This window comes from Urocitellus parryii, chromosome 13, assembly GCF_045843805.1.
Source record: "Urocitellus parryii isolate mUroPar1 chromosome 13, mUroPar1.hap1, whole genome shotgun sequence".
NCBI classification, from domain to species: Eukaryota; Metazoa; Chordata; class Mammalia; order Rodentia; family Sciuridae; genus Urocitellus; species Urocitellus parryii.
The window spans coordinates 5,929,310-5,956,144 of NC_135543.1; the positions used below are offsets into that span (position 1 = coordinate 5,929,310).

A 26,835-nucleotide genomic window follows, 5' to 3' on the forward strand; every position below is an offset into this window, starting at 1 on the left:
GCCATCTTTAAACACTTGTACTTCATTGCAAGACAGAGAAAAGATAATTAATAAAAGAGTCTCTCTAGGAAAGGAATTAGTCAGAAATAACTCTTGGTTACATTTTCTGGCGCTGACGACATCCATGGTGACAGGAGTCGGCGGCCTCCGTCTGCTGTCAGTCTGAACGTCTGCTCCCCAGAGGCTTCTGAGACTGTCTTCTCCTTCCAGGCAAGAAAGCAATCACCAGCTCCACCGAGCACAGGGAGCGCAAGTGGTGTTGGTATGCACGGTAACCGAGGAGTCCCCCACCTGCCTCCCTTTTTTCTTTTTTTTCATTTCATAATTTATGTTGGAAGTTTATAAAGCAGTGCATTTACTCAGTGAGAGTGCTTTAGATTTCAATTGCTCCTTCTATTTCATTAGAAGTGGAAAAATGGGTTCATGCTTAATGACTATCTGTGCAACTCATTAATTTAGCCACCTATGATGGCAAAATTGTTTTGGCTTTATTAATGAATTATTGCTTATCAGGAGGTGTAACATTTGCCTTAAGTTCCAAGAACAATATAAAGGAACATGGCTCAGTGTGTTCTGAATGGGTTTTAGTTCATGCTGCTAAAGTGAAATGGTAGCTTAGTTTTCTCTTTAGTACTGTGTTTCATTAAATGCACATACACATACATAAACTTTTATATTTATGTCAAATGCAGTAGTACATGAGAAAGAATAAAAAAAAAAAATGGAGATGACCCCATGGAAAAATTCAGTCTAGAAAGAGACGGGAAGTGGTTCAAAAAATATTTATGACCAGGTTTTCAGAGACCCTACTTTTAAAATCCCTGACACATATATGTTATTTATAAGCAGGAAGAAAGTATGAGATCTTCAGATTTGTATTTTACCACAAAGCTTCAATGAATGGTCTTTAAGCATTCTTGCCACTGAGGGTGCTGTATTGCAGGCATGAGCAAGATGATCGGGGTTCTGGAGACAAGAGTTTCAGAACAGCCGTGTGGCATTGGTGGCATGAGGTTAAGCTATGGACTTGTCACCAGAACAGTGATTGACTTTGCCCAGGAGGGGCTGCCAGTGGTAATGCTGTATGTAAGGAGACATGCTGTTTACTTGCAAGAAATGTAAAAAAAATGTTGAGCAGAAAGAGATAGTGGATGGTTTCCCACACATAACCAGCAAGGTTCCCCGTGCTGCGGTGGGGATATCTACGGCTCAGGGAAGGAGGGTGGTGTGGGTTGAGTTGTTGAATTACAAACTCTGGGCAGAAGAGCAATAATGGATGATAATTTCTCTAAAAACGTGTGACTATGGAAATTTGAAGAAAGCTTAGAGGTTCAGTTGGAGAGGGTGGTCAAATGACAGAGGTCCTGTGTTGGGGACTCTCAAGCCACCCAGAATTCTTTGTTTACAAATGGAATAGTTTTTTCCTACTTACTAATGACCCGAGTCTTCTCTCCTCATAGGAGATGTTGCCCAATGTCCATTGTCCTGCTCTTCACCTGCTCTTAGTGACTGGCGGTACTACCATGACACTGCAGAATATGTACTGACCACTCTTCTCCACGGAGCACCCTCCGTTTATTACCCATCACCCTCTGGGCCTCCATTTTTTATGTATTCACTTGTTTCCACCTTTCCTGATTTGTGTAGAGAATAAATTGCAATAAGGCAGAGACCTTGTTTTTTTCTTGGATTGAATCTTTAATATTCAGCAATTACTATCATCTGATCTGTGCTCAGAAATTATTGATTTATAAAAGCAAAATGAATACATTTTTAGCCAAAATAGGATAGTCACATATTAGCTCTCTAATAAATATGCAAGGTAAAAGATATGATGTTAGAAAAATAATTGATTGGGGATATACAAGCAATATAAACAAATCAAGATTTACGCAATGAGTAGAACTTTCTCAAACAGCTTGTACCCCCAAACTGTCTATACCCAGATGAGTTTATGGGTGAATTCTTGCACTTGAAGTCAAATAGCTGACCCCCATGCTGTTTACACAGCTCCATGGCACCCAGGGAAATGATACCATCTGGGAGTATTTATAAAGCAGTGCTATGCTGGCCAAGGATGGCACAAAGATAATATTTTGTATATAAATATTGATACAAAGTTGTAAATAAAATATTAACACTTACAGTCAAATAAAACATCACATGAATAATACAACTAGATACAATTTATCTTGGCAAGGTAGAAAAGTTCAGAAGTAGAACATTAAATAAAGTTATTTTATAAAGCTAACTAGTTAGTCAACATAATACATTTAAGAAAACTTTTATTGATTCCAAAAAGAGTATCCACAAAAAACTGTGACAATAATGTGAATGGAGGACCCTTTCCAGCACCATGAAGCTGTGGATCTGAGTGCAGAAGGCATGCATGGTCACTTTCTCAGAGGGTGCTGAAGCCAGGTCAGAGAGAAAATTCTTTCTCCATCAATGTAATGTCAATGAAAATACCTAGCAAAGCAATATACATGATTGGAAGAAAATGTACAGAGGGATAAAATAATTGTATAACAGGATATATTTTGTTTGTATGGTGGAATACTGTAAGCACAATTTCTTAAATTTAGGTGGATCTCAATGAAAGTCACACAATTAAAAATGGTTAAGTATTCATTTTGGAGCATACGCGTCACTAGGTGATTTGGAATAATAAAACACAGCAGAAGGCATCATGTTTTGCTTGCCTCAAAGAATTTCTATAATGTGAATCATCAAGTAATGAACCATAATTACATAGGTTAAGGACATATCAAGAGCAAAGTGTAGATGCAAGTTGATGAACATGCTTCATCTCCTGAGAGTTCAGTTTTATACTCGTGAGGAAAAAAAAATGACTTTATGGCCACAGCTCACTTTTGGTCATTGTCACATTAAGCTACACTTAAGGATCCAGCAGTAAAGTGTGAAGAGCAACATGTATGTACAAGTCCACAGAGAGGTTGGGCATGGTGTGCGGCTACTGCTGCTCAGGAAGGTCTGTGGCAGGAGTGCTCTGGGCCTGATGGAGGAGGAGAGGTAGGGACACACTGCAGAGGATAGCTGTGCCATGTGCAGAGGGCACTGGGAACACAGGGTTCTCCATCAATCACTCCCTTTGAGCAGGAAAAAGGATGGAACTGGAATGCGTTATGTTAAGTGAAGTAAACCAGATGCAGAAAGTCTAGGGTCTCACATGTGGAAGCTGGAGAGAAAAAAACAGGGGGAAATGGGGAGATTCCGAGAACAATGGAAGGAAGTAAGGCAGAAGACGGGGTGGAGGGAGGTACTGGAAATGAAATCAACCACATCATGTTGTATGCACGGACGGATGTGTAACAAGGAATGCCACTACGATGTATGATTGTAAATCACCAATACAGTTTTTAAAATTGAAGAAAATAAAAATTTTGAATGGAAGGTGGTGAAGCAAATATAGGCTGTATTCAGTTACTTATGTTAACTTGTGCTCTTGATATACGGGCATAGTGAACTGCCTGGAAGGATGCTTACAAATTATCATCATTTGTTATTCATTACAGATAGCCTTTCATGTATTTGCTTTATTTTGATTTTTCCCTAAATTACACAATTTAAATACTTTTATTTCAATAGACAGTTTTTTCCTCTCAAACATTATTTTTTTTTTACTTTTGTTACAAAAAGGTAACTAATTTCCATGAAGACTTGAAGTACACTAAAAATTCCTGTATCCCCATTTATTGTTTTTCTTCATCTTGTATATTATTTTATAAACATATGTCACTGAATGAAGATTTGACATAGACATTCTTGATTGGGTTTTGCTTGTTTCTCAATTTTTATAATCATGTTTGTTCACATTGAATGTAGTGTTTTCACACTGTGTGAAGGGCTCTCTTTCTTATTGAGATCAGCACGGACTTGCCTATGGGACTTACAATATTTGGCAAAAAAGACAAGTGAAACAATCACTACATAAATATATAATTACATCAGCAGGTAATTTTAAATTTCAGCTTTCATATTACTCCTAAATGTCAAAGACAATTTTGATTTAATATTAAAATGACCAATTAAGTGTGTTCCATTCCAGCTATTTGCATAAGAAATCTCATAAAATCTCCACAAAAGCAGTTTGAAGTAAACATTAGCATTCTCATTATATGATTTCGTGGAACAGAGATGTCTTGGCATCTAAGCAATGCAGTAAGCCATGGAGCTGGAGTTTGAATCCAGGGGCTCTGACCCTATTTGCGGAGATTACTAACACTACATAGTGTCCATAATGTGAAGAAGTAGATGTAATTACTTATCATTTCATATTAGGAGACAAACAAAGCAAAACTTACATATAGTTTCTTAAGAATCTATGTGCTGAATGGACAAATTTTGTATTTACCATAGGGAAATGTTAAGCATTTTTCAGGGGACATAATTTATATGTTCCTCTCAGATTCTTGCAAAATGTAGACTTTTAGATAAAATGAAGAATGGTAAGGAATCCTAAAGAAAAACAAAATAATACTTTAAAATATTTTACATAAGCTTTAGAAAAAAATGCAAAATATACCATTCAAAGTTTGCAAAATGCCTAAGAAATGTCAGAAAGTAATATGTGATAGATTCTAAATGTATTGAAGTTTAAGGAAGAAACACATGTCTTTAACTATGAGTAAAGGTCTACTTAGTTAATATATAGAAGAAGTGAAAGTGAATTTGGGAACCAGATATTGAGTGGGTCCTGTCTACTTCAACTACAATCATCTTCTAACCCAATGAAATTTATTAAGAATATTTGATCTTTTTTTAAAAAAATAAAATATTCTATAAAGCATTCACTTAGATTCCTAACATTCCAGATTCTACATTGGTAGATAATATTATTGTTCCCAATTCTTTACTTTCTTGTCACATACACTTAGAGTAGGTGACAAAAACAAAACTTAGCTGTGATGTTCTCTGACCAAAGTACCAGGAAGACCCAGAACATGAAGATGAGAGTGAACTTCAACATGTGCCCCTTTGCTTTCCCTCTTGCATTTCTCCTAATGCTCTGAGAATGTGACCTGGAAGAGTCCCTGGACCAAGGAGCATGAGGACATTGGGGAAGCCTGAGCTGCTCCCCCCAGCTGGAGGTGAGCACAGCCACAGCCGGGCAGAAGCCAAGCCAAGGGAGACCTGTGGATAGAGAGCAAGGTCACTGTAAACCAGGGACATGCTGAGGTTCATGCACACCAAGGACCTATCTTAACCTGACATGCTGTTGACTGTTCTATCTCAGCTCTTGCTAGATTGTGTTCCCAATCCAATACATAAACACAAAAATCCCCAAGGCTACAATTTATGATATTATCGTGGACAATTCTATTATTTTTTCACATATGCAAATAAAAACTGATAGTAAATTAACATTATTTATTATTTTGAGATGGAGCTAATATTAATTCCTCTGAATCATAGTATGTCATTTTTGTATTTTTCATACATTAGATCTATCTGAGAAAAAGTTTGCAACACAATTTTTTATGCTTCTGCATTAAGAATGGCATTGGTATGTTACATGAGAAAACAAATGTATGTTCTCATTGTATAAGAAAATCAGCAGAAAATGTAACTGGGAGAGTCTACAGACAGGAGTATACAATCTAAGTGAATTTGCTATTGGCTCATTATGTTAACTTCTTACCTCACCTCTTAAATGCCTGCTTTTGTTTTGCAAAACTGAATTACCAAGGGAATAGAGTGTCCCTAGATTTCACCTTATGGGTGTGTCACCTTTTCTGAGTAACCCTTTTCTGAGATCTCCTAATTAATTTCTGTCATTGAGATGAAACCATGCCAGCAGAAGTGTACCCTTCCAGGATTTTACATTTGAGAGTTGTTTGAATAGTTAGAAAATTTATCAAAATCTGAGAAAATATGGACATACGTGTTTGGATTCTGAGATCCAGTAAAATAAATAATCCCTCCTTTCCATATTGAGTTCATAACAAATAGAAAAATCAGTGCATGAGCTAGTAGATGAAATAAATCTGCCGTAATTTGGAAATGGAAGGCAGGATGGAAGTTGTGAGCTCCTCCTCCCACCTGGAAGAAGAGCCAGTGGCCTCACACAACAGGTGAGTCTGACAGATCTCCGCATGAACCATTGACAGGCACAAATTGATGTTGCTGAAAACTATTCAAATTGGAATATGAAAAATGTAGAAATATTAGAGGCAATAAAAGAAAGCTTAGAGGCAAGCAAAAGTTTAAAATATTCTTGAACAATTTAAAAAAGATTTCTTAAAAGGCTAATTAGAAAAGTCAAAAGATCTCCAACAGGAAAATGTGAATACGAGGAGAAGGCGACATCATTTATAAAGAAATGTTCAACACCACAACACCAAAAAAAAAAAAAAATCCAACCTAATTAATAACCAAGAAATGTTAAATACTCGTGAAAATTAGCAAAATATAAGAAAATCAAAAAGTGAAAAGGACAAAATAATAGCATCTGTTAATAATCAGCAAGTAACTAAATAGGAATATATTGGGAGTATAAATTGACATAAACATTCTAGAGTAATGAACTGCTGCTAATACACAACTTCTTCTCAAAAACTGACATAACTTTCAACCAATAAACCTACTTTTTCAAAAGGAAACAGTGTGTGTATAAAATATTAATCTAAGATTTTTATTATAAAGCACACTATTACAGTAAATTAATATCAACTTACAGCCAACAATATGGTTAAATTGTGTTTCTTCCATAAAATGAGATTAATTTAGCTAATTAAAAATGATATAGTGGGACACTTATGTACATAATAATATTAAGTAGAGATACTTTTGGAAAGATGTGTTTTATGCAATATCTCTCTCCTGGTATTATTTATTCTAATATGCCCTCTTCAGTGCATGCTGAAGTTAGACCCACCAAACTTAAGTAGTTAGATTCCACCAACAGTTTCACCTTTCTTAGGAAGAAGAAGGGCCACTTAGCAAAGGGCTCCCGCAGACCAGCAGTAACAGGGACAAGCAGGCCGGCTTTCTGGTCCGTAGTCTGCACCGATGAACAAGGAAAGCAGTAAGGACGCTGGGCTCACTGGGCACCAGAGTCTTGAGCCTGTGTTTCCTTGGCTCCTCCTTGTTCCACCTTGGCCATGTGGTGAGGCCACTGCAGGTTTCAAGGGAGAAGCAGGGCTCAGAGGACTCTGAGTGGGCCGGGTGTCCTCCGGGATGCCCAGGGAAACGGGGAGCACACAGACCGCTGTCCTGCTGCCAGGTCTCCACTGTGTTTGGAGGACAGGCTCCTGTGCACACAGCCTGGCTAGTTCCCTGGAGACCCACCGCTGCTGCTATTGCTTCTTCAGAGGCCCACAGGCACACTTCTCAGATGGTCTCCTGGACGTGGTGACCGCCTCTCTTAGTTAACCTAGTCTCTCATGCATTCTTCCTGAAAGCATTCTGCCTGTGGGGCCTCGGTGCTGCCTGTCCTCCACACTGTCCTCTCTTCTCAGCACTGGATTCTCCGAGGCCCCTGCAGAGTGCATTGGCTGAATGGCAGCGTGTCCCTTCCTTCCAGAGCACTTGTTCCCTGGTCAAGATGACCATACCCTTGTAGTAGAGGCATCGTGTGGCCATTTGCTAGGAAGCCATAAGTAATTGCTGTGAGGATATAAAAATAGATAAGGAGCCTCTCAGTGGATAGGGATGCTCCCCATGCAGGTAAGGGTGACCCCAGATGGTTGGTGATCCAAACTCTGATTCAGTTTTCTATTTTGAGGGCTACTTCTTTTCATAGCTAATTATCTTGCATTTATTGGAACTTAACAATAGGTTTAAATTTCATGGATGTAATTTCTAGGTCAGAGTCTGAGTTTGATATGAATGAAAAATTTGAGGAGAACCTAAAGGACCAGACCCTTTAACTTTGGAAGCCATCTTTACTTGAACAAGAGATGAACAGAAAACAGTTCTCACTTTTAGGAGACATAGGGTGAAAGCACACATTTGATGGGTTTGGGGACTCAGAGTAAAATACACATGGGAATTGAAGCTTATAGAGTGGTAGCACTGTTCCAACCCTTTCCTGCATCAGGAATTCGTTGGCCTCAAGGAGCATAACAAATGAAATAACTGGCATCACATTTTTGAACTCTAGATATGGAATTGAATGATCACCTCAGACTAGAATACCTGGAAGCAAAGAAAAACTGTGTCGGAGCCCGTGGTTAGAAAACCGGTCTCAGCCCTGTAGTGCTTGGATGTCTAAGACGGTCCCCAGAGCCCCATATGCTCTTGTCCCCAGCTGTGTGATCTCTCCTCCCCTTGCATGGGGTGTGACATAAACCACACAGAAAAGCAGCGGCGGTTCACTCTGAGCTTGCTGCAGCAGGGCGTCAGCCAGCATCCCCTCTGTTTTGGCAGAGGCTCAGAAGCAGGCAGGCACTGAGCGCTCCACATGGAAAGGGGAGGCCCCAGCTCCCCTGGTGAGGTGCACTGGCATGGGGGCTGTAGCCTGGTGACAAGAAGCGCTGCAGCCTGCGAGAATGGCTGGGGGTGTGGAATCAGCTGTCCCTGGTCGGCCACAAGTTTAAACATGAAGGAATCTGTCAGCTAGTAATCTAGTCCCGGCCATGTGGACTAGATACCGAAATGACTCTTCAGTTTCCAAGACTGTCACTGTCACTGGAGACATCTGTCTTGTTTCTTAGAGGTTGGACTATAGATTGGCTTCCTGTACTTTTACAATTGTATATATATATATATATATAATGTATAATATGTATAATTATGATTATAGAAAACTGAATCATAGTATATAACTATTATATATATATATGTATATATATAAAATATATATATATATGTATATGGCATATATATATATATATATATATATATATATATATATATATGGCATGATGTTTTGACCCTTGTATGCATTGTGAAATGGCTATATCAGGTAAGTAACACATGTGCCACCTCAAATACTTATCTTGATTTTGTGTGTGTGTGTGTGTGTGTGTGTGTGTGTGGTGAGAAGGGAGGTTGATTTTCTGGGGAAGTATGTGCATGGTGTGGGTCAGAGTCCTACTTCTGTAAATGAACTTGAACTGTGCAGATTCTTTTCACCATGGAGTGAGGCAGAGCTGATGACATCAGCTCCTGGGAACCAGTTGCAGGGACTTAGGCTTCCTTCCTGCTAGCACACGCCTCCCCTCCTAGGCAGGAGGAGAGCTACCATGTGCAGGAGCTCCACATCTCAAGAAACTTCAATGCCTTGCTCCATAGTCAGAGGGGAAATATGGCCCTCTGCCCAGCGCCCAGCGGCCCTTCAGGAAGGAGCTCCACCCAAACCCACACATGCAATCTGGATCCACTTTCAGCAGCACCTTCACTAGAGACCCTGGGCCTTGGGATGATTTGATGGCCGCCCTGGAGACAGTCAGGAGCAGACAACCTGCTGGGCTATGGCTGAATGCCAAAGCAGCTTTGTGATCATAAATGGGCATTTGTTTAAATTTTATGTTATGCGTAATGTCCAACTGACAACTAATGGAAGTGCTACTTACTCTTTCAGAGTTTGAGACTTTTGAGTTCCAACTCAAAATTGTGTCTACTATTAAAGTAATAAAGTCCTGTGTGTGTGTGTGTGTGTTTCTTCTGTGTACAGAAGACAAGGCATTTTAATAATCCTAACTAGAGATTTCTGCCTAAATTAGTAAAGAAATTTTTGGTATTGGCTTTTACTCATTTGTTTTGAATGGAAGAGAATGAACCGTTTTCTGAAAATTCTCAATTCATTCAACAGTTGAGTTTGTGCATAATAAACTGCTGCTCTGTCAATCCAGGTGCTATACTTTTTAATTAACTTGAAACCATCCTTCGGGTTCAATCATCTACAGGCTCTGACAGGGCTACGTGGTGTCTAGGTCTTTAATACCAAGACACAATACAGAAACTATGACTAAGCCAAGATATTCTGAAAGCCTATATCTTTCTCTGTCCTGTTGCTGATATTTGTTTGGGCCCCGGAAGTGGCAATGAAAGAGGGGAAACAAATGAGGAAGACCCCAAATATGATGGACTTTGCAACTTACATCCTGAGAAACCACAGGATTCTCCTGAGTCATAACAGCTATTTCCAGATTTTTTTTTCAACAAGGTACAAAAAAAAAATCCTAAAAGGGCACATAGTAGAAAAAAATGACATAAATGCAAAAGTAATTGTACTCTAAGGATATAAGGCAGTACTCTTTGTGTAGTATGAGTTCAAAATAGAGTAAGCACCTAAGGAAGGCTATTTGTAGAGCTTCATACTACCCCCTGCAAAGATGGACAGGCAGAGGGGACAGTTTTCAGTTGCTATTCCATCTGATGGTGGATTTGTCACATTTGTGTTCAGGTTGGCACTAGTTACTCTATGATCCCGGGAGGGGAACTAAAAAGGGAGGTGAATGGGTTCTTCTAAGAGGGTTGTGTCAATTAGCAAAGACATGTTACAGGAGACCAACAAGGTTTGTCCTATCATTGTCACAGCTTATTGCCTGAAGAAAGTGTTTAAAAAAAAAAGAGAAAAAGAAAAAAAATAAAGAAAAGCAGGTTTATGCAATCATGCCCACAATCCAAGATGTTGTCAGAGTTCTGTTCTGGAGCGCCCCCTGTCGGTTCATGCCTTGAAGGTTTGGTCTCCAAGGCAGCAATGTTCAGGGATGGGGGTCTCGCAAATTGATTGCACCTTGAAGGGCTCTGACCTCATCAATGGGTCAGCCCACTTGATGGGTTGATAATAAACAGGACTAGTGGGAGGTAGTGGAAAATGCACACAGGTGGACACTGGAGGCTGACGGTCTCTGGCGTGACTCCTGGGGATAGAACTCATCTCTGTCCCTTTTTCCTTTTGTCGGCTTCCTGGTGCCACAAGCCAGTGGCTTGCCTCTGCCACAGCCTCCTGCCGCCACGTTATGCTGCAGTGAGACCTAAACCCACGCAGTCATCAGACCATGGTCTAAAACCCCTGCCACTGCAGGGCCAGATGGCTCTTTCCTCCTTTTAAATGGTTATTGTCTGTCTGGGTCACAGTGATGAAAACCCACCAAAATAACAGTCAGTCAGAGTACCTGAAAAACTGAGGATACTCAATAATCAGAAAATAAACAAAACAATAGAAAGTTGCCCATTTCATGAAATCCAAATAGACACTTTATGAAAATAGAATATTGGTGACAGAAAGTGCACGGGACTGTCAAAGAAAGATTCCTTATATAGGCAATTAAAGGTAGGTACCATGTTAAAAAAATTGGGATTAATAAAAATTAAATCATTCTTCTTTGCAAAGGACACTTCTGATAAATAAAAAGGTGGTTCACTGAAAGAAAGAAGCACACTTCTGACAAATATGTGTAACCAAACTATGAAAAGAACTCTCATAATTAAAAAAAATGAAGTCAATCTAGTTACAGATGGCAAAGTATTTAAGTAGAACTCTTAGACAAGGCATTGTACAAATGATAAAAAGCCCATTGGATAGTATTATCACATTATTCATTAGAAATGTGTAAATTAAAGCTACTTGAAAAAGAGGCGGAAAGTTTATCATTAATTAATTCTGTATATACAAACACCTTAGCCCTTCTACTCCTCCATGTTTAGTCAAGAAAATTTATTGCATTTGTCCATGCAAAAATGTGTATATAGATATCCAGAGAGTTTTATTTGCAATTGTCAAAAAACTGAAACAACTCAAATGTGCATTAGTAGGTGAATGAACGTGTGTGTGTATGTGTGTGTGTGTGTGTGTGTGTGTGTGTGTGTGTGTGTGTACTGCATAAACATATTGGAATACTTCTCAATAATTAAAAGTAAAAAAAAATTGTGAATAAATCAAACATCAAGGGTTAATCTTAATGCGATTATACTGACAGAAGACAACATACAAAACTTACAGATGTCCAGATGATTCCTCTATGTAAAATAATAGAAGCACATTGGCCCACAGCTCTGCCAGAAGTAGATCAGTGGCTTCCTAGGGATGGCAGGGATAAGTCACACGATGGGGTAGCATGAGGGTGCTGGATATGCTTATAGCTTGGCTTTGGTGACTGTTTCTCGGGTGTTTTCATGTGTCAGTGCTTACCAAACTGTTCAATGGAATGTATGAAAATCCAGATAATCCAGATTCAAAACACTCTTTCTATAAAGACCAGAAGTTTGTGGTGCTATTGGTAATTCCTTAGAAGATTATCCTGAAATAGTAATGGGGATGAATTTCATGTAATACTGACTAAATTCCCACCTACATCAAGTTCATAAACAGGCAAAATTAACATATGGTGGAGCCAATCACAACAATGTATTCTGGTCATGGAATGACTACGGGCTCTTACCCAGATGAGCAAAGGCTGTCAAACACAGCTTCTTTATCAAGGGAGAGGCCTGGTAGAGAAATAAGGAAAAGAACTGAATTTCACTCTTGAGATCTGTGCTTTTCCTGGTATGAACTCATCTCAAAAAAAAAAAAAAAAAATCCAATTCCATATTCCTTAACATAAATGGAACTCACATTCTATTTTTTTCCAAATAAATAATTGTCATAATAAGAATACACATTTTAATATAATGCTGATATAAGATTTTTCTGAAATTAAGTATTTTTGCACATTTCACTAAATTTGGAAGATACTTCAAAATTTCAAAATAAAGAACATAATATTAAATGAAGAAGGCTAAAGAAAGAATAATTTAATTTTAGAGAATAAAGAACTTTCTTCTTATTATATTGTATTATTTTGAAAGTTGTATGTAATCCTTTATCATTTCTTTGGAAAATATGATCGTTTTCTTCCCAAAATGTTCCAGTACAATGTGTGATTTAGACTACCAGAATATTCCTGGTTGTATCTAGTTGATTTGAACACCGTCAGATGCTTGGGAAAGCTGATTATGGACCTAGGATTGCAGAATGTACAAAGAAAGTACTGGCAGTTAAATCTGATCTGTTAAGCGACCGCACAGGCAGTGAGCCAAGCTTCCTTTATTCTAGCAAGGCTTTGTTCAGCACCACACTTTGTACATTTTTTCCCTTTTATTTAAGGTCAGGGAGTTCACATTCATTGTTACTTTTATTTTCTAACATTTGACTTCTACTTTTTTTTTCTTACTTTTTCTCTTCCTCCTTCTGTGGCATTTGGCCAGGCTTTCTATTGAAAAGTTTGAATAGAGTTGTAGAGGAGCAAGAGAGAAAATGGGAGATTGCACCACTTGTCAGAGGAATCCCAGGGTGCCTCTGCTATGGAACCAACATATTGATTGATTTCTCTACTCCCAGAAGTCTGTGACATTATTGCACCATTTACACCCCAAATGGCAAGTTTCTGCATTCAAGGGGCACTGGCATCACGGGTGCACTTTAGTAGTATCCATAGCTCTCACTGTGCAATTTGAAATATACCTCAACAAATAGCATCCCCAATAAAATAGCAAAGGTAACAAGCATATATATGTATTTTTCATGTATTGTTATATATCTAATGCATAATATTGGTGCACCAATCACTTCATACTCTAAATAGCCTGTTTACATTTTTCTTCCAGTTTCTGTTCTTTCAATGTATTTTTAATTATATTGGTTAACTAACACCTGCAGTACAAAATGGAATGACATCTTCCACTCCATGTGACCATTATCTTTGAAATCAGTTTCATCCTAGCATATTTTAATAGGTAAAAATTTAATAAATGTTTCTTATTTAGTATGATTTCAGTTCTATAACATAATGTTTAATGCTAGGCATTGTTCCAAAATCAATCAATATCCTTTTGCTTAAAATAAAACTAAAAAAGTCATTAATCTAACTTTGTATTAAATTGGTACATAAGGGTACAGAGAACATAATTTATTCAAGGGAAATTATAACATGGTGTTTTCATTGCAATTCCCTCTAGAATTCTAAAGACACAAAGAATCATTGAAAATCTCAAACTTTATTATATTCCAAGCTTTAGTGAAGTATAAATGATATATAAATAACTGCACTTAACTAATGCATATTCAAATATATGTGTATATTCATGTTATCATCACCATATTCACCTCCAAAAGTTTACTTGGGACGTTTTGGGTTTTTTGTTTGTTTGTTTGTATGTTTTGGTGAGAACACTTAATATGAGCTATGCCCTCTTAATTCTTTGGTTGCACAATAACTTACTGTGAACAATAGAAACTATGATAAATAGAGTGGATCTGGAACTTGTTCATCCAGTGGCAGGGTAAGTTTATGACTATTAAACAACAACTTCCCAGGCCCTAATAACCATTTTGTTGTCTACTTCAATACATTTGATATTCCACATATGTAAGAGGAATCCTGCAGCATTTGCCCTTCTGTGATTGACTTAAGTCTCCTAGAATATTGTCTTCTTGGTCTACAAATGTTGCTAATAGAGAATTATCATTTTAAAGGGTAAATAATATTCCATTGTACTTATATGTCCCACCCTCTTTATCCACTCCTGTAATGATGGCTATGTAGGGTATTTACAAGTCTTTGCTATCTTAAATGATGCTGCAATGAACATGAGGATATAGGTATGTCTTCAGAATTCTGGAATTGAAACCCCCAGTAAGTAATGTGAATGCTGGATCATATGGCAATTTTATTTTAAGATTCTCAAGGAACATATATATTATCCATAATAGCCACACCACTCTTCATCATCCTCAAGAGTTTATGTGGATTACAATTTCTCCATAATCTTGTCAACTCATTATCTTTTTTTTTTCATAGTAGCCACTGTAACAGGTGTGAGGTAAAATCTGTGGTTTTGATTCACATTTCCTAGATGATTAGTAATTCCTAGCATCTTTTATATAGCCACTGGAATTCCCAAAAGTTCCTTGTAGAAACTCTTATAATTCAATAAAATAGCAATAAACTCCCTCTCAAAAAAGGGAAATATTTGAAAGGATTTCTTAAATTCTCAAATGCATTCAATAGATTTATACTTTGAAAATATTATTACATATAGTAACATAAAACAAAGAATTGGTAATTTTAATAATAACAGCACCAGTATTTGCTATGTAAATGGAAAAAGATACTCATAGGAAATCAAGGAAATTATACAAAGCCTATAATCATAAAGAGTTAAACATTTCAGATTGTAATTGTGAGCTCATAAAATATTCATGGCTCTGTCCTCTTCACTGAGCATATTCAAAAGCCAATGGCACAACTAGCAATGGCCTCCCTGCACTCTCACTATGGTCTCTCAGTATTGCTCCCCATTGAAGGAACTACTGCTCCTTAGAGAAATAGCTGCTTCAAGGTGTCCTACTACAATCAACAAAAAGATCTTGGAACATCTTATACAGCAGAAGACTAGGGAATGCAACACAGATTAATAGGTCACATCCATCCAAAGTGACTCCTGTATTCCTTTGATGGTGATTTCAAGCACAAAGGAACGGAGGAACCTGGATTCACTGAGGTCAGACGTGTTTACCACAGATTAGAATGCTTTGGTAGTAATAGTCCCATCGTGTATTATGAATTTCTTCACTCATTTTAAAAGTTATTAAAATATCAACTGATTATTTGAAAACTCATAAATAAGTAAAATAATCAAGCATTTACTATGTCTGTTTTTATATATTGTATTCAGATAGCTGCATCCTTACTCAGGGAAAGATTTCTATAGAGAATATTTCCAACTAAATCATTTCACAGGAATAAGAATATTGAAAGCTCACTGTAAGGAAAACAAAAGGAGACACAGAGACAAGATTGCAAAGGCAGAAGGGCAGAATGGGCGAATGTCCTTTGTCCAAGTTGCCAGCTTTATTTATACAATAGGTTATATTAGGTCACTGGCATCAGTAATCCATTATTTTCCATTGTGTCATTAGGCAGCTTACAGAGTTAACAACATTATGCAGTTTATTCCTCAGTTACATACTATAATTGCAATATGCAATGTAAGGAGCTTTGTATAGCTCTCAAAAAAGTCCATTGTTTAAAGTTACTATTATGTGAACAAGTTTAGGTACAGTGGAGCTTGGTGAAATATTGTGGCTATCTTAACAAAGGAGTTTCTTTATTTCCAGGAGCTGTGTGCCTGAGATCAAGGTTCAGGCACAGCTCTAATACAGAGCCTCCTCATGCAGGGCATTGCTACAGCAGCCAGGCATTTCCTAGCAGCTAGGCATTCTGTGCATTTGCACAGAAACTTCCATAGCCACCAAGTATGCCACAGTCATGAAGCTATCAGACACCCCAATCCCGAAGATTGAACCCTTACAACTCACCACATTCCCAGAACTTATGGACTATAACTTTACCTACCGATCATCAATGAATTAGCTAGGAATACCTTTGCATTCATACATTTGGTACAGAGTTTAATCTTCTGTCCTTTCCTCCATGCTTGTCTAGCGCATTATAGATGTACACAGTGGTGGGATTTGTTGTTACATATTTGTACATACACACAATAAAACAATATAATCTAGTGAATATCATTCTTCTGTGTGTTCCGTTTGATAGGGGGCAGTGGTTCTCAACTAAAGTCCATCTTTAGATGCCAGGCAAAGATAAAGTCATCATTGACCTCAGAAAAATCAAAGAAAAAAAATAACCAGATGCAGCGTGTGTGTGCACATGGGGTGTGTGTGTTCATGTAGATGTGTGCATGCATTTTTCCACATAAATATCTGTGGCCACCTGTGGATAAAAGTTAAAACTGTCTTTGGGAGAATTATCCTTTATTATGAAAGTATGCATTTTACTTTTTTGGCATTAAAATCATCCTTATTTCATAAAATGATGATTGCATTATTTTTAATAGCACCATTTTTAATAATCATATTTGTAAAAATTAAAAGATTGATAATCCTATGGAAATATTAGATATAATTTTCATCAGAATTTTAAAAAATATTTTATTTTAGTTGTAGTTGGACACAATACCTTTATTTTATTTTTATGTGGTGCTGAGAATCAAACCCAGAAAAAAAAAAAAGAAAAAAAAAAAAAAAAAAAGAGAATCAAACCCAGGGCTCGCACATGCTAGACAAGTGTTTTACCACTGAGCCACAACTCTAGCTCCTCACCAGAAATTTTAAAATAAAGAAAACCAGAGTGATGTGAGCTGAATTCACTCATTATCTTAACTTCACCAAAATTGAAGTAGATTATTATACTTTCTTTTTAGAAATAAAATTATTAGAAAAATACTCGATAACAACAAATTGGGTTTCTGGCCTAAAATAATTCATCCTGAATCTAACCTAATCTAGCCATTGGGTTCCAAAGAGGTAGACGATATAAAAGTGTGGAAAACAAAGTAGAGAGGATTTTCTAAGAAAGTAGTTAGTCATTTAAAATTGTGAGGGAATGCAATGTCAAAATACCCAAATTTTTCCAATTAACCAGTAGCTTTTGCAGATTTGCTAGAATGACGTGATTTGGAAAAAAAAATAGGTGATAATCAATATAAGAATTGACTATAGTTGTGTGACCAGCTTGAATCCTATTTGAAGAAAAAGTTAGGAAAAGACATTTTTAGACAACTAAGGGTATTTGAATGTGAATTGATCATTTTATGTTATTAAATAATTCTAATGAACTCTAAGTTGAACATCATTAATATGTGATTAAAATATGGACATTTTTGGTGAATGCATTTTTCATTAAGTAATTTATCACAAGGCAATAATTATACAACAATCACATATTATATTTATATTTCAGCCCTATATCTCACCTAAAATATCAGGAACACTACCTATATCTAATAAACAGGATTTTAGATGCAATAAGCACATTTATATTTGTTTAGACATTAGCATTCAATGAAGCCATTGAACTTCACACTCAGATTCTTAGTTATGGTTACTATATAGCCATGACTAAGATTTTAAAAAAATAACCATTGTATATTCTTATAAATACTACATGAATCGGAGCATATTAGGGATGTATGAAATATTTATTCATTTACTTACATTGGGTCATTTATTCAACAGCTATTGCTAAACACTTTGATAAATTATGCGAGAGGTTTAAATATAAGAAAACCTGAAAGCAAATATTTTAAAAAGCCAAAAAAGAAAGAAAAAGGTTTTTAATTAAGTGATATTTTTTGAAGTGAAAAATTGGAGAGTGCTCTATCTGAGAATTCCAAGGTGCTGCTACTTGGAAATATGCTTTGAAGGTGCATCATTGAAACTGTGGAAGACCAGCTGGTAAAAGAGAAGATGGGGTGATTTCTTGGAGAGAGAAGTGTGTGTGCACACTTTGACTTAGTTTGGGTGAATGTGAAAGAAGCCAAGGGACAAGGACTGGCACGTGAGATGTTTCTCTGGGAGGCGATTCAGGTCAGAGACAGAGAGAGAAAGCTTGAGGGAGCACAGAGGAGAAAGGCAGGGAGCAGTGCGCCCCCCACAGCGTGTGGCCCACAGCAGGCACCAGAGGACAGTGCAGCTCACTCCACCTTAGAGCTCTGAGGAGCTGTGGATAATTCATCACTTCTCTGGACAATAATGGCCTGAGTATTTACTAACAGATCCTCTGCCCCTTTAGGGGTTTCCTCCAGCTACGGGAACCAGCCTGACCTTCCATGCCATAAATGCCCAGAAAGCAGTCCTGCAAACCAGCAAGATCTTCATAGATCAAAGCCACAAGGAAGGCTTCTAGAGGGAAGCCCACAGAAGGGCGGGCTCTGTGAAGCACAGGTGGACTCGAATCCGTCAGGTAAGGAAAGAAATGTTGGCACCCATAAGCTCCCCTGCATCCCTCCCACCCTCACACCCTGTGCTGCTCAATCCACTTAGAAATCACAGTAAGTGCCCTCTCTCTCTAGCTCTAGCTCTTCGTACCACTGCTAGAATCACTAACAGAAGGAACAAGTGGAGACTGAATAAGAGGAGAGAGAGAGAGGGAGAGAGAGGGGAGGTGAGGAGAGGAGAGAAGAGGAGAGGAGGGAAGGGGAGGAAAGGGGAGGGGAGAGGAGGGGAGAGGAGAGCAGAGGAGAGGAGAGATTGTGGGGTCCTTGGGACCAGGCCAGTGATGGAGAAGGATAACCATCTCTTGTTGCTCCTCCCCATGGTTGACCTTCTGCTGCCTTGATTGTTTTCCTGCTAAGTGACCCACATCTTTCCCCAGGAGAGGGTCAAGATTTGCTAATCTAACTGTTGCTCAACAAATACTGTGATTATCACTAGGCAAGGGACCCCAGAGTATGCCGCAGGGTATTCCGAGTTACAGACCTCCCCCTAGTACCACAGAAGTTCATTCTGGTTTTCTAAACCACTGTGGTAATGCTTCCCTTTGCTTCCTGGTCTGCCAGCATGAAGACTAGGTGTTTTTACGTGGGAATCATAACTTTAGCTACTTCAGAACACTTATTGAGAAGCTTCTCAGACACTCTCACACCCAACAGCTAAGAGCCACAATTTAGCAAAGTCTAGGGTGAAGAGATGGGAAGAACCCACTCGTGGTTTTTTGGTAGGATTGGTGGTAAGAGGCATTGTTACTCTTCCCACCTTCATTTTCTGGTTCCTTATAACATGCTGGAAGCCCAGCATATTAGAACACGGTGGCATAATCCATCTGGCACAGTCAATAGCCAGTTCTTTTTTTTTTTAATTTTTTGTAGTTGTAGATGGACAGAATGCCTTTATTTTATTTCTTTATTTTTATGTGATGCCGAGGATGGAACCCAGTGCCTTATGCATGCTAGGCAAGCGCTCTAACACTGAGCTATAGCTGCAGCCCCTCAATAGTCATTTATTTATGTATCATATTTGATGCATCCCAGTGATATGATAATTATTGTGGTCATTTAAACTTACTCACCTTGAAATAGACTTCTTTGTTGGAAGACATAGTCATAGGATCCAAATATCAGTATACTGATTTCTTTGAGCTCTCTGATTATTGTACTGCTAAAAATAGTGGATACAGTACAAATTCTGTTCAGAGTGTAATTGTCAATTTTTATGATCAATTTTCCCTCCATAGTGGAAACGTGATGTAATCAACCAGCCATTTAGTGGCAGGATGGTATCCTAAAGAGATGGTGCCATTTCCCGTCTTGATATTATTGATATTCCTCCTGGTATGTAGCATCGGCATTAGAGGGCTATCCTGATGCACTGCTACTTTTATGAATGTCCTCCTTTGTGACTGTTGGGACATTTTGTGCATGGGCCTTTTGCATAGTTTTGGGAGACTAGGGCCAGCTCTGGATGACATAAACTAATGGAGACACCTGGACAACCTGTGACATGGATGCCTCTTTTATAAAATGAGGTATTGTAAGCATGGATGAGACCTTCACATTCTCTGTTAACTTCCATATGTCTTTCCATTTGCCTCTTTCCTAGACTTCATTGACCCTCATTTTAAAATCTCTCTCCTTTGATGTCACAATCTAATGGTTCTCCATTAGACATGATTCCAGGCATATTCTAACCTGAGGTAGTATCTTTTGATAAATGATCTTGGTAACTACGTTCACAGCTTGGAACCTTTCCCAGCAAGAGTAATTCCCCTCTTATTATGCAGATCCACTCATGAGCTGGGCAGTAGTATTGTATCCTTACATGGGTAATAAAGAATAATAAAAGTCCAGGGCCACATGGCTTTATTGATGAACATTTTCAAACATTTAAATATTTACTGATCCTTTTGAAAGTCTTCCAAAAAGAAGAAGAGAAAAGAATACTTGGTAACTCATTTTATGAAGCCAGAATGATCCTGTTGGCAAAGCCAGACAAAAATAAAAAAGAAAACTAAAGAAGAATAGCTTTTATAAATATGTATGCAAAAATCTTCAGCAACTGGCCACACTGAATCCACCAGCATGTGTATTAGGTTGCTGTGATGAATACTTGAGAAAAGATTGATTTAGATCATGGGTTCAGTCCATGGTCAGCCAGCACAATCACTTTCAGCCTGTGGGGCTGAGTATCATGGCAGAAGTGAGTGGATAGGAAAGCTGCCCACTTCAAGGCAGCCAGCCAGCCAACAGAGAGACAGCATAGGACCAGAGACAAGATATACCACTGCAGGCCTCAAGTGACCCAATGTCTCCAAAGACATCTCACCTCCTTCAGTCTCCTCCACCTCCCAATAATGTCATTAATGCACTGATGAGATCAGAACCCTCAGGATCTAATCACTTCCCCAAAGCTCAGCCCCTGAACATTGCTGCACTGAGGACCAAGCCTCCAACATGTGAGTCTTTGGGGGACACTGCAGATCCAAACCTTAATAGCATACGGATTATATAACAGAACTAAAAGGGATTTATAGCAGGAATGCAAGAGTGGTTCAACACACCAAAATCAATGTTCTAAGCCATGTTAATAGAGTGATCAGGGAAGAAACTTCCAAGGCAAAATTACCTCACTTAACACAGAAAAACCTCCGACAAAAGCCAACATCTTTTTATGATAAAAGTACAAGGATAAAAGGGAATTTCCTCAATTTGACAAAGGATAGTTATGAAGAATTCACAGCTAACATCATACTCAAAGATGAAAGAATGAAAGAGCTGCCTTTAAGATCAGTGAGAAGACAAAGGTGTCTATTTTTACAGCTTATATCCTGTGGGATATTAGAAGATCCAAGAGAAAAAATCTCTCTCTCTCTCTCTCTCTCTCTCTCTCTCTCTCTCTCTCTCTCTCTCTCTCTTGACCTAGCACAATAAGACCTATAGGTCAGTAGGACAGAATTGAGAATAATTGAGAAATTGAGAATCTCTCTCTTGATATATATGTGTGTGTATATACACACATATACATTTATAAATGTATATGTGTGTATATACACACACATATATATTCAAATAATTCTTTAAGATATAAGAAATTCACTAGAACTAATTAACACATGCATCAAGGTTGCAAGATGTAAGGTCAACATAAAATAATATGTTTTTTTTCTTATAAACCAGCAGCGAATAATTTGTAAAATGTAATAAAACCTTCTGTTTATAATAGAACTGGAAAGAACAAAATAAAACACCTAAGAATAAATTTAACCAAGGAGGTGAAAGGCTTTTGCACTGAAAACTACATTTCTAAAGATAATAAAAAGAAACCTAAACATAAAAAATAAAGGTAACTTGCTTTCTTTCCTGGATTAGAAGACTTAGCAACATTAAGAGGCAATACTCCCCAAAGTTATTTATATATTCAGAAAAATCCCTATCAAATATCTAATATCCTTTTCTTAGAAATGGTAAACCTGATGATTTCATTCACAGCAATTTGAAGTGGGCAAGAGAGCAAAAAAAAAAATTAGTGAATAGAAAAGTTAGAGGAATCATACTTCCTGATTTTAAAACTTATTGCAAAGATAAATTGATCAAAAAGCTGTGACCTAGCACCATAATACCTATAGGTCAATAGGATAGATTTGAGAGTTCAGAAATGAATTTTTGCATCCATGACCAATTGATTTTTGACAAGTTTCCAGGACAGTTCAGTGGGGGAAGAATTGTTTCTTCACAATGAGTGCTGAAGCAAATGCACATTCACATTGAAAGCATGATATAAGATCCCTAAAACAAACAACGCATAGAAATTAATCAAGTGTGGATCAATGGCTGCAAAAGTTTTAGTTAAAAATATGGGGTCATATATACATGACCCTGGATTTTGCGTGTTTGTGGCATCTTCAATGAAATTCTTAGATATTATTTTCATCACTTTGTTGCCATGAGTAATATAGTTATAAAGTATTAAAGTTAGGAATTCAAGCTATTTCAAATATTGTGATATCTTAATACGTGTATTAGGAAAACATAAAGCTAAAATATAATCATCCAAGCTAAAGTATAGAGGATTACAAATTAAGAACATTCAAAACAATGCTCTTTTTAAAATAATTACATTCTAAAATTGCAAAACCAAATATTTAGAAGTTAAAATATGTAGTTAAAAATTTCAAAATGCACATGCTGCTATGGTATTTTTGGCAAATTTATCAACACATTTAAGTTCTTTTCACCAACATTCATGAAAAGACAATGAGAGTAGAAACGTCATTCTAGGCCAACCCAATTATTAAATCCTTCTCAAATTAAATGTTGGTGTCAGGATTTTTCTTTATATTCACAATCAATTGAATTAAATTAGCCTTTAATCATTTTAATTTTTATCTGGTGTTCTCCTCTGTGCTTTTAAGAATTGCACAGCAATTATAAAATGTGAATTCATATCATATCATAAAATGCAATTTTCCTTCTTTTCCTTTTTTATGATACACTTTTTAAACATTAAGCTATCATGAAGTTAATGATATAAATGTATAAATATTGACAAAGTTGCTATGTTAAATGTAAAATACACATAATAAAATTAATATTGTAATCATTTTGAAATGAGTAGTTCAGTGACATAGAGTCAAATTACTATGCAACCATCACACCATTTGTCTATACAGTGTTTCTCATTGTGCAACACTGAAACTGTGCTCAACAGATTATTCTCTATGCATCCTCCCCAAGCTTGGCACCTGCCACTCTACTTTTCAAATGTGTGAATTTCACTGCTCAGGAAATGGAGTCTACACCATTTGTCCTTTTGTAAGCAGTTTTTCATTTAGCAGGATATTTTAACCTTTATTATGTTGTGGCCTGTGTCAGAATTCCCTTTCTTTTTTAAAGCTTAATAATAATATGAATAATAAATTGATAAAATTCTCATGACTAATTATGCATGTATACATATATTATAGTTGACCTACTCACATGTTAGTAAATGATGGGTTTGCTTCTTTTGTATATTATAAAAAATGCTGCTCTGAACAGGAGAACAAAAACACTGTTTTGAATCACTGCTTTCAAATCTTTAGGGGATGTATGTGTTGGTAAAATGTGTTGTATTCACCTCTGATCAAAATTTAATAGTATTTGAAATATATAATAAGGCTCCAGAATATATACCTATTGAGTTCATATACTTTATTCTATTTATGGTTATTTATGAATTCTTCTAAGTTGATGACATATTTTTATGGATTCTCTTAATCTTTTAAATGTATTATCTTGAGCTCATTCCAAGAACAGTCTATCATACAAGCTTCTCCTGTATCAATGCAGTAATATATCCTGTATAAATACTTTAAATTGCAAAGTAGCCTCAATTGCAATTGAAAACATTCACACAGCAAAATATGCTGGTAGCACATTTTCCCACATCCTTCTTCTCAAAACTGACAATATCTCATTCCACATATATTAATTTCTTTACAACTTTAACTGTATATACTCAAAGATTTCTGTTTTCAGATTGCTTTGTTACCACTTTTGCTCAATGCCTCTGTTACAATTTTTATTTAATAGCAATTGTGTTCTTTCTTAATTATAATTGAAGTAAACTTCAAAGGTAATAATTTACTGCTTTTGCCAATGTATTGTTATTCTAACAGTTTCTTTAATGCAATTGATAAGTATTAACCATTTTTACTTGATTCTTAGACCTTCAAATGATGATGCCAATTTCAAATTTTAAAAACTAATGTTGTTTACTTAAAAAACTCTAAAAATTAAAATATTCTTCAGTCAGGTTTCAATCCCTAGCACCATCAAAACTGGGGGGAAATGTCCCCTTTAATGCATTCTTCTACACACCGAATTCTTTTCACTCCTACACTTTATTTTACTACAATTAACAAAATTAGACATTTAGCCTCATTTTAATTTGGAGGGTGTTTCAATTAAGTGAAAAAAGTTATTAAATAGTGATATTCAAATTGCATCTAGTATATTCTAATACACTTTGAATTTGCTACTTAAGTAGGCTGACATGTGGCAAATGAAATTTAATGTTGACAAATGTAGAGTAATGCAAATTAGCCTCAGATACAATAAGTAAAGGATAAAAAATTACAGGTAATTGAAGTGATGCATGAAGACCTTGGAAAAGACCTTCATGTGCTTCTACACTTTCAATAATCTTCTCCATTGAAAATAAACTCAGTGCTGGTTCTTTAAGTGTCAGAAATTAGAAAGGCAAGAGTGTAAGGACCTTTAGTTCTACACTAAGAAATGTCTGATTGAGAGGTCAGAGGACAAAGAGGAGTTTGCCTGGAGCCAATGAAATGAAGTATCTATGTCCAGTACCTAATTGAACATGTGGGTCCAAACCTCAAGTGAAAGTCACCCTTGGGGAAATAGCAAGTCCTGGATGATGGCCTGCTTATCTCCAAACATTGCCACATTGGAACATGGAAAAACAGAATTGGAAGAACAGAAGCACAAGAGAGGGAGAACAAGGTTTTTACTCCAGTTAAATATTCTTTCCAAGGGATTTATCCATTTGTATTTTTCATCACAGAAACCACCTCCACTTTCAATCCCAACCATACAAACCAGAAGGGCAAAGCTATGGATTCTTCTTGCAAATTGAGGTAGATACTAATGGCCACATGGTCCTGGTGGTAGAGAATGGTAGCCCATCAGAGAAGGCTGGTCTTCTGGATGGAGGCAGAGTTCCTAAAATCAACAGTATCTTTGTTGACGGGAAGAGCATATGCTGGTGGTGGATCGGGTTAGGAGGAGTAGGAATTCAGTGACTTTACTAGTTCTGTATGAAGATTCCTATGAGAAAGCCTTAAAAAATGGGTAGACTTGAAAGAGTTGGGTCAAATCCAGAAGAAGCTGGGTTCAAAAGATGAGAAACTGGTCCTTGTGGTGAATGGAGCAGTGGAGACTTGGATCCAGCCACAGCTCGGCTCTGCTGCCTTGTGAAGGAGGGGAACAGCTCTGGCGTCTCTCTAAAAAAGTGTCCAAGGTGCAAAGGAAGTGTCCATAACTGGTAACACACCTCAGAGTGTCCTATGAAACTGGTGGCCTGGTTGATGATCACCTGAGAAGGAAATGGAAAGAATGTGGAGAATGCCAGTCACCAGGAAGTGGTGGAAAAGGTGACATCAGGAAGCCATGCCCTGTTCCTGCTTGTGGACAAAGAAGCTGACAAGTGTTGAAGTGAACAGAAGGCACAATTCCAAAGGGAAACACCAGTTTGAAACTCCCGCCCCACTGGGCCTGAGTTGTGGTGAGGAAGAGAAGTGCTGGCTGTGGATTCTATCTGAAGTCAGGCCCAGAACAGAAACAGACTGCAAGGACATAGATTCTGGAAGTCCCACTAACACAATTGGCTTGAAGAACAATGATCTTGTAGTTGCTGTTAATGGTGAGTCTATGGAAACCCCCAAACATGACAGTATCGAGGACAGACTTCACTGTTGGTGGTAGACAAAGAGAAAGTTAGCATATAGCACTGGCTCATTTTCTCCATCTCTCTACTATCAAAGTTAAGAAATGCCTCACGGTTCTGTTAAAGTGGGTCCAATTCCTATCCCTGGTCCTCTGGAGGTCTCAGGTCCAGACACCAGAGAGGAACTAGCAATCATAAGCCTACATACACTCCGCAGGCCGATTAAAGATTGAAATGGCTGGGGTTTTCTCTTAAATGTAATTTGGGGGTCCACCTGGTTCATTCATCAAAGAGGTACACAAGGGTGGCTTGGATGATGTCTCTGGGCTGGAGGATGAGGAGATCATCATCAAAGTGAATGTGGTAAATGTGTTGGATAAAACCTATGAGAAGGTGGTGGACAGAATCCAGAGCAGGGGGAATAAAGTCGCACTCTTCCTCTGTGGAAATAAGGACTATGTTTACTTCTAAGCTAAGAACATTCCTGTTGTTTCCTCGATTTCTGACCAACTGGATGTCTGCCCTGATTCCAAATAAGAAATAATGGCAGAGTCAAAGCAAGATTCACACATGGCAAAAGATGGAGCCCACAGTACTGCCCCAAATTTTCTTCTAATTCTGAAGATTCAGAGATGTGA

General features: G+C 37.5%; 1 pseudogene; it reads left to right on the forward strand.

Annotated features, from left to right (window-relative positions):
• Positions 1–945: 945 nt before the first annotated feature.
• Positions 946–26,835, forward strand: LOC113182672 (Na(+)/H(+) exchange regulatory cofactor NHE-RF3 pseudogene; annotated as a pseudogene).